Consider the following 8,962-nt stretch of genomic DNA (forward strand, 5'->3'; position numbering starts at 1 on the left):
TATTTTCTTTTCTAAAACTAATGAGGAGATTTTGGACGCGACAGAAAAAAAGGGTAAACTCAATGAATCATGTAGGCAGACTTCCACTGTTCTCAATGCACATGTACACTTTTTACTCTCATCTCTCAATTTAATTCCATGTTCAATTCACCATTTTGCACCTACAAATCATGCAGAAGGAGGTTTCCCTGATCCTACTGCATTTTGAGCTTAAAATTCGCTGAAAATCCCAGGTTTTCTTTCTACATGGTTGTTTTCTGTGTTTCCTGTAGAAGCCTTCGTGTAGAGCGAAACTGTGCTTCCTGTAGAGCCTGATAAGTAGGAGGGTTTTTAAAAAAATGGCCGAGAAAGACTGGTTCGCTGCTATGGAGGTGGTATGGAGCTTGTTGCAGCTGCAGGGATGATGATAGAATGGAAACAACGGTGGTGAGAGTTCGATTGCCTGTTTTATGGAGATTCTCGTTGATGGAGGGTGAGCTAGCCAACTGCACATTCGCCCCATGCAGACTATTGGTCCCCACTACAGTGTTATTATGAACTGTTTGTTCTCTACCTTTAATCACGTCCATCAATCGTGCTAAAGTTTAAATGGTCACCACTACCTATTTTCAAATTTCTTCCTGAGATGGCTAAGCACACGTGTCGATTGCACCCACCGAGCGCTGTTTGAACTGGATGAGGGTGTCCAGTTAGCTGGCCACCAATTTTTTTAATCACAACCATTTCATTGTTCACGCAGTTCCCAAATTACATTCATGCAAAAGAGGAATGAGTTTAGTCACGTACCTGTAAGTCGTCATGCAGCTTGGTCCTTTTTGCTGCTGCATTCTCATATTCCATTGTTGCATGCCTAGATCCTTTATTCTATAAGCTTTTTCTTGTCTGATGTGTGGTTATTTTTCTTGTGCAGGTATCCTCTGGCTGGATCTACACTGCAGAAGTCAGTTTCATCCTTTAGATTTGCACCTTCATGTTGCTGATGCTGGATTTTTGCAGGATAGCAACTTGTTTTCTTCATGCTCCCAAATTATAGATTGGATTGACTTGAAACTTTCTGAGCATGCTTCTATCATTGTTATGCACCTCCCATAGAAAAATTTTGATCAATGGATGCATATATTTCGAGAAAAACCGAAAATGGCTAAAGATTACAGAGGTCAATTTCTCGAAAACGTGCATTGGAATCGGCTGAATCTACTTGGGTAGGTTACTATCACCCATATGCATCTCCCCATGAAACAGGTTTCGAAATAGATGCACGGATATGGAGAAAATGCAAAAATGGCTGAAGGTGATGGAGGTTGATTTCTTGGAAACCATGCACTGGAATTGGTTGAAATTGCTCGGGCATGTTGCCATCATCCTGTACAACTCCCCATGTAATAGTTTCTCAAATGGATGCACGGTTTTCAAGTTAGGGAAAAAACAAATTTCAGCACTATGTATTTTTGCTTCCAAGCATTCTGCAGCTTTTTGCATGGTAAGAAAAATGAGCTAGGCTATAATGCAGGCATGGAAATGATGAAGGAGGAGTTTGAAGATTACAGGAGGACTTATGAACCCTTTAGGAAGCTATCATGTTCGCCAAACTGCCTTTATGAAATCCATTTCTGGCTTCCTTTAATTTCTACAGCAACTGCCTGTAAAAGACACAGAACTTCCTCTGTCTTTGTTTTGAGCGATCCTCCTAAACTGCAATGTCCTTGCTGCAACCTGCAATTATTCAATGGAAATTAGGTTTATTTTTATTTTTCTCTTTCTCTTTTTTTTTTGAAAACAACTAGGGCGCCTCATGGAGGTTTTCACCCTAATTGCCTGCATTGTGCGCCTCTAAGGGAGGTTTTCACCCAGGGATCTTATTCTCTTTTTATTTTCTCTTCTTTCCAACCCATTGACTACCTCATGGAGGTTTTCAATCAATGAGCCAATCTAAGGCACCTCCGAGGAGGTTTTCACCTTAGATTTTTATTTTCCTCTTATTTTCATTTTTTTCTTTTTCATTTTTTCATTTTTTCCTACCCTACCCTACTTGAAAAACAAAATCATTTTCATGTATAAGAATACTTCTAATGGAACCATGTGCACATCGAGATTAGAGACAAGATGATGTAGAGGCTTGAAATGCATGCTTTGACAGCTATCCAGATTTTAGAGACCAAATGATTTGACTTTGAAGGGATCAAACATAGCTGAGGAAGAGAGTACTGCTGCAACTTAGTGACTATCTGGAACCATATCTCAATATAGCTTTGATATACTTGGTCCTTTTGTTGATCTGGATCATTCTTCATGTCAGCTTCTATCATGAACTTCTCATCTTCCTCTTTTTGCTGATTTTTCTCTTGAGCACATGGAGAATTTGATGGTAACCATGAGGGAACTCTCTCGATCTCTGATTTTGATGTCTTCTCTTCATCAAGTGCAGCCCATGGCTCTTTGATCTCCTCTTTTGAATCTTATTTTGCTATATGCGGTCCTTCAATGCTTTCAAGATATTCTCTTTTTTGCAATACTTTTCCTAAGCTATGGTGAGGATCATTAAGCTCAAGAGGACTCATTTGGACATGTTGTGCCTCAGCTTTGCAATTGGGTTGAGCTATTCCAATGTGCGGGTTTGTAAATGGTGGTATGGGTAGTTGAGTAGGGGTGTACATTTGAGATGGATGTGGATGGGCTTGTGGTTGGGTAGATGGTTTCCCACTATATACGTGTTGAGTCTGCCTGTTATTTGGGTTTGGGTTCAGTTAAGCAAGAATTTGGGGCTGCCTTGGTGGAGTAGGAGGTGATGGTTGCGGTTGAGCAGGTGGTTGAGGAAAATGAGTGAGAGGAGTGTTGTACTAGGGCCTCCACCCCTGATGAGGTGCATTCCACTGAGGTTGTGGCTGAGCATAAGAGTGAAATGAATGGGCAGTTGGTTGGGCATAATATGGATATGTGGAGGACCAAGGAGGAGGTGTGAACCAGGAAGGATGAGTAGGGGGACCCCAAGAAGGCATGAAAGTGGCTTGATAGGGGTCGTAATAGGTCTGGGAAGTACCTTGCATTCCTTGCTAGTAGGGTATCGGTCCATGTGGCCTCCTTTGGTTCATATAATAGAGTGATTCAGTGGCTCCTTTGGCTCTCTGATATGTAGCTTTAAGTCCAGGTAAGGAAGGGCACTGATTCGCAGGATGGTATTCTTCACAAACGAAACACACTTCTAGGGAGTGCATTGGACATTCGTTCCTAGGATGCTTTCTAGTGCACCTGGGACAAAAGATGGCCAAAGCCCTCTTGGCTTCCTATTGCTTCCTTTGGATCTGTAAGGTATCCAGTTGCATGGCAAGAAACTACCTCATATCGCTCTTGAAATCTTCCATCTGATTTGCAAATTCCTTTTTGGATAAGGTACTGCTCCTAACATTTCTGCTTGTAGCCATTTGCTCCATAGGAATGTTTCCTTCTTCTTCTCCCCTAGAGGTTTTTCGAATATGTCTTGATGTCCACCTAAGGGTTCTTCTTACTCACAGCCATCGAAGAAGGGAGAAGGTTGGCTGTGTGAAGCAGTGGGGGGTGTTGTGAAAACATTTTTTTGACTTATCTCTACTCCTAGAAGGCAGGAAAGGAAATCTTTTTGGTTGATTTTTGCTTTTCTTTTTCTGCTTGTACCTGCAAAACTGAAATAGATTGAACTGCAACTAACTAAAATCTATCTTGCTAAAATGAAAATGCGGAATTGAAATGAAAGCAGGAAAGGACTAATCTATTTGGCTGAAATGAAATTGCAGGAATGAAATGCTAGGCTACGCTTGCAGAATTGAAATTGCGTAATTGAAATGCTAATCTACGCTTGCAGAATTGAAATGCTAATCTATGAAAGCAGGAAATGTCTACTCTACTTTTTCGAAAATGAAATTGCAGAATGGAAATGAAATAAACTACTTAGCAGAAGGTTGTAGTAGAAAATAGAAGAAAAGCAACAATCACCAATACTCTGACGCTTCCCCGGCAATGGCGCCAAAAATATGGTGGGCCCCAGTATTGCAGTAATAATGCTACAACTCCTAGGAATCTTTTCTTTACTTTTATCAACCAGGTAGTTCGTAACAAACTTGGAAGCAACAGTGTTGTATGCACAAGTACTAGCTCTTGTTGCGGCTGTCACTTGGTCAGCTAGCACAAGTCCGCTAGGAGCTTAAGCAAACTTCTATGAGCTCTGAGAAGAATATTTCTAACTGATGGATGGAAGCTAACTCAAAGGAGGCTAATCTACTTGCAGAAATAAACTGAAAAGCTGAAAGGAAATGCAAATCCTAGCAAACACTAATTTTACCAGCTAGCCCTACTGATGCAAGAAAGAGGATGAAAGCTACTGAAAGAGATTCCATTGACTTCTAGGAAGGAAATATGCATGTGACTAAGCTACTTCTACATTAAAATCTAGAAAAAAAAAATCTCTTTTGTATTTTTGAGTAAGTTGTCAGAATTATCATGCATGTGCTTTAACTGTTTTTGGTTGTGCAGAGGTGGATTGGCGAAAGGAAATGCTTGCAGGAGGTTGGGAAGGTTAGAAGACGGCCTAAGGGGTCCCTAGCACCCTTCCAAATAGTTTCACAGTGATCAGATCTTAGGAAACCACTTTCGTGAGCTTCTACAGGAAGTCTACAGGGGTTCTACATGATGTTCTGAAATTTCTACAGGATGTTCTGTAATTTCTACTGGATGTTCCACGAAGAGGATTTTGGAGGGTTGATGGAGGAAATATGGTGGGAAAGTGGAAATGGAGGTTGGATAAGGATGTTAAGGGGTCTAGGACTTGGTGAATGAGGCTAAGGAGTGATTGGATTTGTTTAAGGATGGAGGGAGCAATGATGCACAAGAAGGTAGAAACTACGGCAAAGTAAGAAAAAGTGGCAAATGAGAGGCAAGAATCCGAGTTAGAGGACGAAGCAGGTTGCATGGATGGGGTAAGGATAGATAGGAGGTATCCCAGGTACTCTGCATGTTATTTCCCAAAACTGATCAACAATGGCTATGCAAACCAAAGATCTAACTACTTTAACCTAATTTGACCTAGAAACCATAAGCCTGATGCACAGCAGTTTATTGGCAGCAAGTCACGTAAATCAAATATGGAAACCAAACAAGAATGGATCTAAGCATGTAATCACAACTGGTATCAACTTCTTCAAATGAGAATCTAACACTAATAATTGCATGATGAAGCAAAGACAATGTTTTTGGTGGCAGCAAGGACACCTTGGTCCCAGCTCATGGTCCCACTGAGGGAGAGGTGAGATCAGAGGTGCTTGATAGCCTTTTTCTAAAGATATTCTTTGTTATTAACCTATCAAATCAATTTGAACATGAAAATCCTTTTTAATCATCAAAAGAAATCTAAAGAACAAAACAAGATTTAAATCTAAATAGCAGATTTTTTTCTAAGAATGCAGCAAAAACACATAAAGGTAAACAAAGGAGGTACTGAGCACTTGGTTTAGGCCCAACCGCAAGAGCTACAGCCTCCTAAGGAATATTAGAGCTGGTGCAAAGCTGGATTCATCTTTATTGATGAAAAGAATGGCTACATCCCAAAAACTGTCTACAAGAAAAAGCTGAAAAATGTGTTGAAATGTAGAGCTAACCTACTGCCTAAAAATGACTAAAAAAATGACTAAAATTGAACTACCAACTAGATAACTTAAATGAGGCCCTAAGCCTTCTTATTTATACAAATTGAGGACCCCAACAGTCCTCCTAAACTTTAGGGACTTAGCTGCCAAAACTTGCAGTTAACAGCAACTTTACTAGCCCTTGCTCGGTTGCCCTTGTGATAATCGATGTGGTGGCCCTTGAACTCCGAGCTAGTGGTGGAGAATTCAAGGTAAGAGCCCATAAATGAAGGGGACACCTTCCTATAGATCCTCTCCATGAATTTGGCTACCAAGTGCTCATTTAAATTTTTGATTTTGTCTCAAAATTGACTAAAAGTCTGCATAAAGCACACATTAGACTTGTTGGCATAATGACTAAACTAATTCACTCTATTAGCATAAATATAATCAAAAACATGAAATAAACTAATGATGATGGTGGATTAAGTCAAATTAAGAGGCTGAATGAGCCCATAAAATTACTCATTTTTGGGGATCATCATTGACCATGGTTGATTTTCATATTGATACAATATTTGTCAAAATGTGACGTTGAACCATGGTTTACCATAGTTGACCATGGTTTTTGAAACGTGATGTCAGACCATGATAATATATTTATCAGAATATGACCATGATTATTAACAATGTTTGATCTGAAATTGGATTAAGTGATTTCTTCCTCTTTTCCAAAATAAAACAAAACAAAACTCTGGACTTTGTCAATGCTTTGCAAGTTTAAAATGGGCCTTGAAACAATAGGTTTTACAATCACTCCTCAAATCATGAATCAATATTCATATGTAACTTAACATAATGAACATAACAACACATAATCCATGTAGACATAAATAAGAACAATACAAAAGGTTCGTTGGCAGCGTTCACCCCTCCTGGGCTACATCTCCAGGAATATCAACATAACTAGACCACGCATATATTTAGTATCAATGAAGTACATAAACATTTGTTGTAGACAAATATGTGGCTATTACCCCTACAAGTTAATTTTCTCCTACAAATAACTCTCACAACAATAAAATAATGAATATTTTCCAACAACAAAATAATTGATGCAATCTTTATAGATAATTATACATAATTAATAATAATAAAACTATGTGAATTAAAAGTTTCTTTTTCCATGACATAAGAGGTTTTAGAATATATTAAATTACTTTAATTTTAATTATCTTATTATTATTATTTTAATGAAAATATGAAATAAAAGTTAAAGAACAAAATATTTGTATTTGAAAACAACTTTGGAAGAAATCACAGTGGTATATTGAGGCAGATGCCTTTCGATCCAACAAGTGTTGTTCATCATCAGGATAAGATGAAAAATCTGATCTTAGCGGTAGGATGATTAAATAAAATAAATAAAATATTAAATAATTAATATATATTTTTAAATAAAATAGCTAAAATCTTAAATAATTAATATATTAATTAATATTTGAATTTTAAATAAATTTTCTTCCGCCACTTCCATAAATTTATATTAATTATCTTCCATAAATTTATAATAATGTAGAATTGCTATATTAATGTATTAATTAATATTTGAATTCATCAAATATTGATATTTAAATTAAGGGATATTCTAATCTTAGAGAAGAAATGACTTTTTCACGACATATTTTCTGGTTAACTTTAATCAAAATCTGACAGTTTTTTTTTAAACTCAAGTTTAAGTTGTTTAATTTATTGAATTTGAGTGCCCAAGAGGTTTTTCAAGGTGTTGAATCCATTTATGCATTCAAAAATTCATTTTAAACATAAAAAATTCACTCTCTTTCTTGAACTTTTGTCTATACCTTTAAATTAAAATTTTAATTAATATACATACTAAATACTTAACTCTTCATTCCTTCACTTGAAAAACACCAGTGATGAAATATAGAGATTAGTTTAAAAATGTTTTAATTAATATATGAAAACCTGCCCAATATATTAATATGTATTTTAATAGATGTTTTAGTTAATAGAAAAGCCAACGTAGCCAGTATCAATCAAATTAATGTATGATAAAGCAACAAATCCACTATCAAATCAACTCTCATGATTGGAATAAACCTAAGAGAGCCCTAAACCTAGAGGATTAAATCTGTGAAACACTTCATTTTTAAGTCCCATGTATGTACGCATTTTCAAATCTCAGAAGTAAGATGGAAAATTTCAATGAAAGGGAGAGTTTTGCAGGCTACCTCACTGATCTTCAGTTATATTTAATAATTAAGATAGGATTTTGGCTCATTCAAAACACAATCACTAATTTTATTTAACTTTGAGTTGAGCGAATTTCTGAACAAGGTGTTGATTTTTATTTACGGTTTCAAATATTATTCACAATCACTTTCAAAATATTACATGACTTTATATTGCATGGAAATAGGTTTATGATTCTAACAAGTTGATTGATTAATAAGCTTTAGCCCACGTACTCCAGTGCAACCATTACATTAATATTAATAATTTGTAGCCTAACTATTATCACATAATCACTAATTGATATGATAAATTTCTTAATCTATAAAATATTTATCAGAAAGAAAAATAAATAAATAAATAATATATATATATATATATATATATATATATATATATATATATATAAGTCATCTATCATGAATATATGTATCAAGTCATTCTTTGCATGTCAGAGTATTTGTTGAATAATTTTTTTTCATCCACATAATTTGAAAATGCATAACCTGTAACTTCAATTGTCCACCGAATTGTGCTTTCCACAATTACAGGATCGCTACAATGAGATGTATGGTCAATGTATATCTTTTGTATGAGAAGGTTGCACTGCATTGGCACAATGCTTATTCAGATTCTCTGTAACATCCCTATTTCACATTTATTTTACACAAAGAATATTAACTAGCATTTACACCAGATGTTGCAAAGAAAATGTCGTAAGGCATAAAGTGTGGAAATCCATTATCCATGTAGTGTGTGCTTTATTCAACAAGGTGGATCTCTTTAAATTTGTTGCAAACATTTATCTTATTTCATTGCTAATTTATTTAGAATCTACTACTACCTCCTCTTCTTGGAATATTAAATTTCTTATCACCCCATGATGGCAATCCCTCTAATTATTGGAATCACAATTTTTTCCACTTTAGTGGGTTTACCGTCAACCTAAAGAAACATGAATTTGAGTCACTCAACTAAAAAGAAATTGCTAAATTGCTATTTATCATGTTTTGAGTAAAAACAATTAATAACTCATATTTACAACCCTTGAAATATTTACAACCTTTTAAGTCTTGTATTTATAACTCATATTTATAACCCTTTAAAATGAAACTAAC

Source organism: Pinus tabuliformis, chromosome 8 (genome assembly GCF_031772625.1).
Source record: "Pinus tabuliformis cultivar Carrire ecotype Pingquan chromosome 8, CPIR1, whole genome shotgun sequence".
Classification (NCBI taxonomy): Eukaryota; Viridiplantae; Streptophyta; class Pinopsida; order Pinales; family Pinaceae; genus Pinus; species Pinus tabuliformis.